The following is an 11,743-nucleotide window of genomic DNA, read 5'->3' as shown; positions in this document are numbered from 1 at the left end:
CAACCCCCCCCCCCCCTCTCACACACGCACACACACACACCCTCCCACACAGTCACACTTACCATAGAGCCAGATGGGCTCGTGTCCCCCAACGCCAGACAAATTAAGTTTTGGCTCCCAGATTAATATTCAGGCAAAGCACTGGCTCTATATAATTGAATCATGGTGCCATGAGTGTACAACAGGGGCTACTTTAGATGCAGCCACCACGTGCACACACACACACACACACACACATTGACACTAGGCTGCCAGCTGCGCTCGGTATCCTGTCTGCTGGTTGGGGGCATGTTATGAATACAAAATAATGGTTCACTGTGCATTAAACATTGTTTCGCGGTGGGTAAATTCGCTCTTCCACTTATATTTTTAGAAGAAAAGAGAGTAAACACAATTTCTTAAAATGTAAAAACAAACAACAAAACAACAAAAATGAGCCTAGTTGATTAATGATTAACGCGCTAGATTGATAACTAGGCCAGACATGTGTTAACTTAATGCCAGTGTGTGTTTATTTGTGTAAAATCGGCAAAAAAGTTCACTGATGACATTTCAAGCGCACACAGCAGAATTATCTTATAGTGAATAATCTGGGCGCTGTTCTGTGTGAAAGGCCTCCACTGAGACGGGGGGGGGGGGGGGGGGGAGGGGGGAGGACACAGAAAACACCTTCTGTGTGTGCCGCTATTTCTGTTTGTGTTTTGGCTTAAAACCGACAGCTAATTCTGCCCCGATGAACGTGCTCCGTGTTTATGAGACAAGGAACCAGCTGCTCGGGCAACTCGGGTTAAAGCTCGAGCTTCAGTTAATGTGCCTCCACCACCACCCTAGTTTTATGTGAAAATGTATGAAGAACTCCCTTGATTCTGTGACGTGTCCACGTAGGCCGTTAACGTGTGCTGCAGGTAGTCGGCTTCAGATATTTCCTTTTGATAACGATTCCTTGCTTTTGGAGTAAAAGTTTGTCATTGTTTTTTTCTTCTTTTTGTCTCACAAAAGTGATTATCGGTAACGTTGTTGGTGCTGCACACCACCTCAAAAGCTAAATTCGATTCATCACCTCCGGGTCTTTTATTCTGGAAAACAATAGTGTGGAAACTCAACAATGAGTCAGAGGCTCATTTTCTTCAAAGGCACGTATTTGGTTTAAATATTTAACCGGGACGGTTACCTCTGCCCCCTAACGAGGGGGTGTTTTTAAAAAACAGCCTGTATCATCCGATCGATCCCTAAACTGCTCTACAGAAAATAAAAAGGGCATCTTCATGTAAACTCTACTATCCGGATGGAAAATTCTACTTAAAATTCTACTTTTACTACATAAAAAGCTGTCTATAATCTTTTATTTTTTACAAAAAGGTGACTTCTGGAGATACAAAATCTAGATCCTATTAATAGAACAGGGTGCTAGACTGCTCCACTGGCTGCTAGCCTGCCAACTCACACTCACACACTCACACACACACACACACATACACACTCACACACACACTCACACACTCACACACACACACACACACACACACACTCACACACTTTCGTAGTCTCCTCTGCTTCCTGTTCCCTCGCAGGCTGTCGCCCTCACAAGTTGTGGTGCAGAGAGGAGGTGACATGAACACACACCCGCAGACACACACTCACCGCTTCATTTCTCACCAGGCTTTTTCTGTCTCTCCCACACCCCCCCCCCCCCCCCCCCCCCCGTCCTCCACCTCCTCCTCCACCTCCTCTTCCTCTCGTCTCTCACACTCTCCGTCACACTCAGGGCTCAGTTGTGGGCTGGCTGGCACGGTCGCCACATATTGTGTTCCATGTCGACTCTTACCTCTGATTTCTGCGCTCAGTTTCGCGTTGCCAGTATTTTGTTGAGGTTTAACGCGATTTAGGGAGGCAAACGCTTTTTTGTTCTTTCCCACACTCCTCATCATAAGACGCCACTGAATGCCAGTTCTCGCCTCGTTCCAAAGACAAAAAAACACATGAAAGCGCCTCACGTCGGCGGCAGGGGTAGTGACTTCCCGTCGGCATCTCTCTGGTAATTTCATGGTTTCATGGAGAAAATGAGCGGGGAGGATACGCGAGCCGAGGCACCAACCAGCGCCTCTCGTTCTCCCACCGTTCAAAGCCCGTCTCGGCCCGAGACAGTGAGACGCGCTGACGGAATCCACTTCAGTGACTCCCACATCCGGCGCTTCCCTTTGCCAGTTTGCCATCAATTCTTCAACCACCAGACACGATACACACACACACACACACACACATCAGGGGGTGATTAAGGCCGGCGGGGCTGAGTCTGTTCCGCGGTAGTGAGTATCTGTCACCCACAGCTGTTTGTATGCCAGACACATCGCTTTCAGGTGATTAAATCCCCACAGCCATCTTATCGGAAGGCAGCAGGACAGGTGCACTCCGCTGGCAACCGTTGACTTGAGGGATGTGCTGCACATTTTCAAAGAGACATCCCAATTATGCACACCACTTCCTGCCCGGGTGCCTTAGTTAAATCTTGCATAATCAGAACCAGACTTAGGCTGAACCAAATTGGTTGTCTTGGGTCCTCCAGTATGTAGAGATTAGACGGGCCTCTCGGCTGTCGACGCGGCATCGACATGGAGTCACAGTATAAACCACCTGTCATCCCACAGACGCAACAACACCGCGTCTGTGTTCCCGACCAGCAACTACGCAACCAACAAGTAGCACCGTGCAAAGAGCAGTAACAAAATAAGCTGGCGGCGTGTCCACATGCTTCGTAACGCCGCGCAGCACCACTAAACTTGCCAAAACGCAGCCCGCCGGTCGCCCCAGACCCAACCTCTCCCCGAGGCCCGGGAGCTTTGCCGCCGTAATCTTCCGTGCTCTCCCCCGCGGCCGGATGAGGGTATTAGCGGCACGAATAATTAGGTCAGATGTCCTGTTCTGGGCCTGCGGTGCCCGGCTACTTCCACCGCGGCTCCGATGCTGACGCGCGGAGGGATTCCTCGTGAGAGGCGAGCGCGGGGCGCTCATGGGGGCCAAAGGGGTGACCGATGTGACGTTGTTGACGTTGGGTCGTATTTTCATCCCCTTAATGCTCGCTCACACCCGCCTGAAGTGTTTCCGACGACCGGCCGGCTAATTGACTGTGTGAGTGGAATCGATGTTGTGAACTGGATGTGCTTTTCAGCTCCTCCAACGGTGCAGCAGTTCAGCGAGAGTTCAGCATACCGCAGTAAATGGTGAGGGATTTGTTTGTGGCTCCGCTGGCGGGACAAGAGTCAACAAAAGCCCCAGATGGAGAAAGAAATAACCCTTTTTGTGCTTTTTTTTTATCCAGTTAAACCAAATGGAGTCATTCCGTGTCTGAGCAGATTTCTTTGTCTTCTGTTTTTTTTTTTTATTCACCTGAACACCCCGAGAGGGTGAGCTGTAACGAGGCCACTGGTCTCACACATGGGACACACGCGCACACACACACAGACACACAACCTTGGTGCAATTGGCCTCCTCTTCCTCACGTTTCAGGGTCAAGGTGGGATTTTCTTTCAGCCTATGAACAACTCACAAACACACCCACATACACGCAAAAGTACACAAAGATCTACACGTCGAAGCGCACATGACCACCCAGGGGGGGCGGGGGAGGGGCTTCCGCTCTCACGTCCAGGGCGCCACCGAGATGGGGCGCAACGTTGATATCCGTCCCCGGGAAAATTGGATGGGTTTCACTGGGTGAACTCTACGGACTTTGAGGCACGCAGTTGCTTAGCAACAGCAGAACCGCATCACGCTCTTAGTGTCTGCATATTCCAGCTTTTGACTGAGACCCAAGTTGAGGATCTGAAATGATTACAGTTTATGTAAATACACTTTAGTTGCATCAGACAGGCAAATAAACAACTTCAAACCATAAGATTTCCTGTTATGATTTATCGTGCTTTTTGTTTAAACTGCACTCAGAAAGCATTTCCACAGAATAGTATACGCAAGGGAACATAATAAACGACCCCATCTCAGGATTCTTTTTTAAAAGCTCTGAAATCTGTTGAACTCATTTCATCTATAGACTCGCATCCGTTGCTGGGCAGCATTTCCCTTCGTGCCCTCACTACTAACTCCACACGCCGGCCTGCATGTTTGGATTTCACGTCTGAGGGGGACTGTGAAGCTGCTTCTTGTGTGTGCTGCTCTAATCACTTTATTAACTTCGGCAGAACATCACACGACGCGAGGGTGTTGTGCTCGTGCACGAGAGATTAGTGCACGTAGGTGTGGGCTGGGAACGACCAGTCGGCCGTTTCCTTTTGGGGGGGGGGGGGGGGGGGGGGAGTGGGTGGGGGGTGTGGGGGGGTTCTTGATTGCTTGACGCTCCCTGCACGTCTCCATATCCATCCAACTGTTTGTTTTTTTCTTCCTTCCCTTCATCTCTCTTCATGGTACCAGGAATGAAAGAAGCTCTGTTGGGTGTGTGTGTGTGTGTGCGTGTGCAAAGCCAAATATTTGATAAGGCTTTACATTGCCCAAATAGACCCCCGACCTGTCGACAAATTCCTTGGCTGAGAAAAAGGATTGCATTACATGAGAGGGATTTTCTGCGTGTGTGCGCTGGGGGCCGGAGGTCTGAATCAAGCCAACAGCCATCCAGTCATTTCAGTGTATCCTCAATTATCTCCTCACATCTGCCTCGGCTGTTGGTTCACATCTGGCCTCACCGTGCTCTCATCGATTGTTGTACGTACGATGCTGCGACTGAGTGTGATGTACTTATGATGTGTTGTTTGCCAGTAGACTCCAGAACGGGGACATAACGTCTTTACCAAATCTCATATCCAATCAGCGTCATTTCACACAATAGTAGAATACATCATCTGGAGACCATGAACACACAGTTATGTGTCGCTGCTGATGGAAGATGTCGAGTTTATTTTAGTTTGGAGTGAAAACTATCACCTTTAAACCTCTAATGTAATGCCGACTCCTCCTTTGTTTCCCTCTCAGACTTGAAAGGGAAAAACCTGCTGCAAGCTGAGACTGTGTGACGTGAGGTCTGGACACCAGTGACAATAAAGTCACACTCCTCCGCGACAAACAGCACACAACAATGGGACTTTTCACCTGTTTGTCAAGTGAGTAATTAAGCTATTGATTTGTGTCAGTGAAGCAAAGCGCTGTCGGGGGTCTCTGCTCGTTCTGGCTGTCAGACCATGGGATTGATATCAATTTCATATCAAATCAAGGTCTGAGACACGTTTAGCTCGGCTCAGCTGAGATGGTGGAAGCGGTCAAAAGGTTCTTACCAAATCTCACAAAGAAATTCATTTAAATAAAATGCAGGAAGTGATTTATTTGAGTCTCCGGGGTGGAAACTATCTCTAAATGGAGCTTTACAATAGAAAGTTTCCATAAAACATCCTCAAAGATTCACTCCGAGTCCTGACTCCTCCACACATCCCTCTTCTAGAGACATTCTAGAACTTTAGATATAAAATGCTTTTTAATTGCATTCAGGTGTTTCCCCCCTTTCACAGTATTCATCATATCTTGCTTTCCAATAAAATGTCCACCCTCCTGTAACGCGAGAGCCGGCGCTAAGTAGCGGCGGCGGAGAGCTGGAAGGAGACGGATTTTCTCAGGCTCCGTGCAGACGAGGAGCCACACATCATCGCGCGCAGCTTGTCAGCACACTTACAGCTTCTCCCCCTGCGAGATTGTTCCCCATAACCCCCGTGGCCTACATGAATGACGGCCAGGTACCGGATGAAGGTCTCTCTCTCTCTCTCTCTCTCTCTCTCTCTCTCTCTCTCGCTCTGACCTTTCACTCAATGCCCCACACAAAACCAAAGAGCGATGTGTGATGGGTTTTAGGACGATTAGCTCCATCAGGTGTGACCCGAGGCGACCCGGAGTGACGGGCGTGCGCGTGAAAAGCAGAAAGCAGCTTCAGTCCTCATGCAGGGACACTTGTCTCCAACGATGAGCGAAAAAATCACTTGTAAGTTCAAGTTATCGCTGCTGTTGAGAAAAGCACAAGGTGGTAAAGGAAGGTTTAGCAATGAGTGATGATTCAAGTCTTACAACTTTAGGTGAGCAAACCTATCCGTTCAGCTTCACAGCTTCCTCCCCTCCGTGCAGCACAATTAAACTTGTCTCTGGTATCTCCCGTTAACAAACAGCCTCTGCCTGGTGGTCATTTTTCACCCCCGCTATCTTGATCTTCTCTCTGCGTGTGTGTCTCCGTCGGCCTCGGCGTGTTTGTTTGGAGAGCACAGCTCGCCCAGAACGACGCGGAAGTACGTCAGCGCCGCTGGCTCCTGCTCAGAAAAAGGCAACAGGAAGAGACCACTCAGCGAGAAAAGGAGACAGGAGGGGCTGGCGAAGGAGAGAAGGGGTGAAGGGTGAAGGAGGAGGACTGATAACTGAAAGATTTTCATGTTTTTGGTTTTATTGAGCGCCGCCTTGAACAGATTGGTCGGGACTGAATGTCTTGAAAGGGTTGGTTCAGCCAAATGGCAGAAACATGTACGGTTTCGGCCCCACTCCTGTTCTTCAAACGTCTGTGTTTGTAAAAATAAAAACCCTTTAAGAGAAGTGCTGCTGGCAGATATTAAACGTCCGAGGAGTAGGGAGTCTTTGTCCTCGAGGTCTTCTCTCTTTTTGAAATGAAACTTGATATTGGCCTCCATCCATGACGACTAACTGTGAAAGACACGCTATGAACCGACATGAAGGAGCTACTTCAAATGCGATTTACAGGAAAACACCATCTTGGCACAATACGGCACGGTTACATCTGAAGTGTGTAGCCATCCCAAAATGACTTAGTTGAGTGTGAATGCATTGCATCTTCAATATTTAAAAACAAAATTTTTTTGTTCCAATCAGAAGGTCTGATGATCAAGGACACATTCTCTCAAAAGAGTTTTTTTTTTTTAAATGTCAGAACAAACATTGAACTCTATCTCTATCACGTTAGGCTTGTGAAGCTCAAAACAACAGCTCCTGAAACTACGCAGGCCGGTCTGCGTTGTCGGTTTAATGATGACAAAGTCAGTAGCCTGGAGTCGGTGGAACTGGATCTTTACCAAGCTCTCAGTTAACGATGGATAGATCGCAGTTCCTCTAATGTTTTTCTGGCATTGAGCGAGGAGATAATTAGAGTAAAAGCTGAAGTTATGGCCGTCTGTGCATTAATCCCGTGATGTTCATTCTCTCTCTCCTGCCTGGATCAGCACTCAGGCTTTGATCTTGCTCTCCACATAACAAGGCCCCAGGGTCTACAAGACAGTAGAAAAAGTCCAAACTACACACTGTGTGTGTGTGTGTGTGCACGTAGCCGTGCACATATGTGTATGAGTGAACATACTTAAAAGTATGTGTTGAATATCGTCTTGTTTATGTCAGGCAGATTTTTCCTCTGGGACGAAATCTTCAAGGTTTTTTTTTTTTCCTATTCCTATTCTCTTAAACGATTACTCCACTTTTATTAGTGTGTCTTTTAGTGATGCTGCTTGGCTGAATTATTAAACAGTTGCAGACGGAGATAACTTTTCTCACAAGGCGTCCGAGCGTGATAAAAAAAAAGGGTTATTCTGTATTATCTAAAAGCTGACGGTTCCCTGTAAAAAAAATAATATCTAATAAAAAAATCTGGGAGACTTTTATTAAAGCTTTTGGAGGAGTGCCGTTTGAAATGTACAATCTTTACAGTCACGTTTGAATGAATTGTGAGGAGATGCATAGAAAAGTGCAAGCTGGAAAGAAAGGACAATATGTCCCCCGGCAGAGAGACGCGGGTCGATCCCCATGTCACATCTTCTCGTCTCTTTCCCAGTGAAAACAACATCATGCACCTCATCTTGTTTGTGTCTCTCTCGCCAGACAGGATGTTTTGAGGAGTAAGACAGCGGGGTCACGGTCTGATTCAGAAAGGACGATAAAGATCAACCATTTCCTTTGCATCGTGTGCGTGTGTGTGTGTGTGTGTGTGTGTGTGTTTGTTCCTGTGTGTATATCCTCCTCCATAATAACCCAAACGTTTTTACTTTGTTGGGAAAAGGCTCATCTACGAAACATTAATAATTGATCTATTAACTGTAGAAGCAGCAACCACCCCATGGATCCCTCGTGATGAACGCCTGTTTGGTACGTGGCCCCGTGTTGACTGAATGTTATGAATTAATAAACATCCAGTTCATGCCTTCATCACATCAGGCAGAACAAATGTGTAAGAACGAAACGTTACTTTCCCAAAGCCTCCGACTAACACATCATGCTGAAAAGTAGGGCTTAGTTTCTTGATTAACTGATTATCTTAAAATAATAAATATAATGTTATAAATAGACATTATAATAAATCTTATTTCAGGAAATGTGACCAAACAACAGTCCAAAACCCAGAGATATCTGTGTGCATGCGAGCTGATAGTCAGTTATGAATTTGCTGGTTGGAGCGCTTGCGAGCGCACTAATTGTACTCCGACCGAAACGAGCAGCCACGTAGCCGATAGCCAAGTGCCCCTCAACCGCAGGCAGGGCAGCGTTTGACCCGACTATTTGGAAGTGAAGCATAAAGCGAGGGATTATGGGCTGCCTGCGGGAGTATTTGTTAAAATGGACACAGGTTACCGTGAGTGGGAGAGAACATTCAGAATCCGCGCTGCCTGCTTTAATTTGTGTTACTGTGAAACCGAAGCAGAAGACGTAGGAAACTACAGCCGAATGGCTTGAGAAATCCCCCCCAGGGGCAGTAAACACAGCACACAAACACAGGCAAGCGGACATAAATGGGATTTTTGGAGTGAGGCCTGGAGGCTGGATACTGAAGGCCGGGTTTGGGTAAAAATGAGAGGGAGGGGGAGGGGTGGGGTTTAAGGTCCCAGCCAAAGTGTCTCCTGCAGGAGGTGGTGTGTCGGCATGGAGGGATTCCCGCTCCTCTGAAGTCTGGCGGTCGGTATCTGGTTACTCCTGTAGGTCTGCCATGATTACCCTCCACTCACATTCCACAGCCCTCATTTGCTCCAATCCACACGGGGATCGCACAAAGTCTGCGGGACACACGGGACAAATGCACACATGAATACGGGGACCAGCAGCCAGAACGATAAACCAACGATAAACCAACTTCAGACTCAAAACACGCAGCTTTTGTGGCCCTTTAAATCTCCGCGAGTTTGGACGACGGCCTTTTGACTGCGGCTGAGGTCTGCGTCGCCGCTGTAGTGGTAACCCGGTTGTAAAATGCCAGAAGTGCTGTGATCCACATGGGGGTGTTTGTCAAGTCACACCAAACTGTGAGGGGAGCGGCGGTAACGGGGTGGTGAAGCCCCCCCCCCCCCCCGATTCACCCCCCCACCAGACCTCGTCCGTTGCCCTCCTGCTGGAAGGAATGCTGTTACAGACGCCCAATCAGCTGCTGGCATGTTGCAAAGCTCTCCTGGGGCTTTACAACAGGACTTCATGCTCCTGCACAGAGTGCAACCGATTTATGACATTGGTGTTTGTACACATATCTGCATGCTGTGTGTGTGTGTGTGTGTGTGTGTGTGTGTAAGCTGGGCTCCTCACACTGTTGCATCCTAGCGTTCACCACCGCGCCCGGAGCCTCGCGTTTGAGAGGCTCGTTGCCTCCTGGCTCCTTCCTTTGAAAAATGAATTTTCCTGTTGCTTTTTTCAAGTCAGCACTTTGTCAGTGAGACTGACATCATTGTTTCTCCGGGGGGGGGGGGGGGGCGGTTTGGCCTCTGGGAGGACGGCCCAATGGGACAGAGGACAGTTCAATTCGTAATCACGAGGGAAGGCAAGGAAATGGCTCTTCTTGCGTAATGTAATTGGAAAAGAAGAGCGAGAGGATATTGTAGTCATCTCGAGCTTGTCTCATGCCGATATTGCGCCTATCAATCATATTTCATAGGGTGTCTTCTGTGTGTTCAGTGACATTCCTCCTGATTTATCATGGTAATAATACGCACATAGTGCATGTCTAAATATACTAAGAGAAGGGCCACTGTAGAGGGAAATGTATGTGACTTAATGCGATGTGTGCAGGATGAGGGGAACATATATATTTATATGTATATATATATATATATATATATATATACATATAAATATATATGTATATATATATATATATATTTATATGTATATATATATATATATATATATATCATACAGGCATCTATGAAAAAATATGAAAATCTAAACACCATCTTCTGATCAAAAGGCAACTCTTGAGTTCACAAAATATTCACAGAAATAAAGATGTATTCCATTTTATCCATAAAAAAGGCAGAATCTTATAAAAACTTGAGATTTTATTGCAGTAAATTAGAAATGATTGAGCCGGATGGGGCTGTTTACATGTTGCGTTGACGTATTACTTTCACAGCACTACAGACTTCAAAGTCTGAATGCTGCAGCAGCTTCCATTAACAATGAAACGTATATATTAGATGAAGTCTTCTCCCAGGCTTGATAAGCCCGATAAACATTTAACATTTGACGAAGACAGAAAGCGAACGTATTGTTTCAGCGTAGACGTTTAATTATAAACAGGTATTATAGACTTTACTGTCCAGACCAAAACTACTACTTTCAGGATGTAATTAGAGACTCGGTCACATGTATGTCCCTTTCTTACAAACATACATGCTGCATGATAAAAGTGTGGAATCCTCCCTTTGAAAAGCCACTGAAGCACATTTTTTCACTGTTTTCTGACATTTCTTTACATCAAAGAAATGATACAGCGGATTAATCGATAAGCAATCGTTAGTTTGCAGCTCTGTTGGAAGCTTTTGAGAATGATCCAGACGATGCTCGTGTTAATCCCAAGGGGCTTTTCTTAAGCCAGCTGTGGACATAAAAGAATGGCGATCAGATCACACGGTGGAGAAGAATGAACATCAACATTTTAAAGGACGCCGTGTCCGTGCACAGTTGTGCAATATAGAAAAACTCACACTACTGTCACTGCGACCGCAGACGGTGCACAGAGGAGCCGTCTTGTTGTGTGACTGTTCCAAGCAACAGATCAATATTGGCTCAAAATTCACTACATGGAAAATCAAGGACGTTGTTCAAAGGACGAGCGGCGAGCTGGATTCTTGCCGCTGTCAGCTAATTCTGTGCATAAAATGTAGTCTGAATATTTTAATTAGCCGCAATGCGGGTTTCACTAACAACTAAAATCTTTTGGATAAGAGCGACTATTATTTGCCACGCGGATCAAAGACTCACACACTCACTTGCAGCCACTAAGTGAATGTATTTGCCTTTTTCTATTCACTGATTCATTGAGGTTAAGAAAAAAAAAAGAAGAAAAAACATGCCTGCAGGCCATGTCGGGGTTAAATAAGCATAAGAATGCCAGAAGTGACTGTCCCCTCCTTTAAACCCCCAACAGACACATCCAGCCAGTAAAATCGGCTAGACTGCCCCCACCACCTCCACCACCTCCCAGCCTGGGCTCAAACCCCCCCTTGCGATAGGAGCAGGCAGATAGACAGACTGTCTTATCCCCCCCCCCTCTTCCTCTGGGGAGGAGGGGGGGGTCTGGCTTTGTGTCTACCGGCACGGACGAGGACTTTGTGTTGCAGACATGCATGCATGCATGCTTGTGTGCAGGAATATCACACAAACGGGCCGTTAGTATGTGGCCCCCGGCACGCACATGCAAAGACAATACACACAGAATCCGTTCGTCTATATATACTGCATATCTCAAACAATAACGCGGTTTAAGATGACTCACATCCCAGAAAAG

The sequence above is a fragment of the Gasterosteus aculeatus genome, chromosome 14 (genome assembly GCF_964276395.1).
Source record: "Gasterosteus aculeatus chromosome 14, fGasAcu3.hap1.1, whole genome shotgun sequence".
NCBI lineage: Eukaryota > Metazoa > Chordata > Actinopteri > Perciformes > Gasterosteidae > Gasterosteus > Gasterosteus aculeatus.
The sequence above is the reverse complement of the archived record's forward strand: the minus strand, read 5'-3'. Positions refer to the sequence as shown.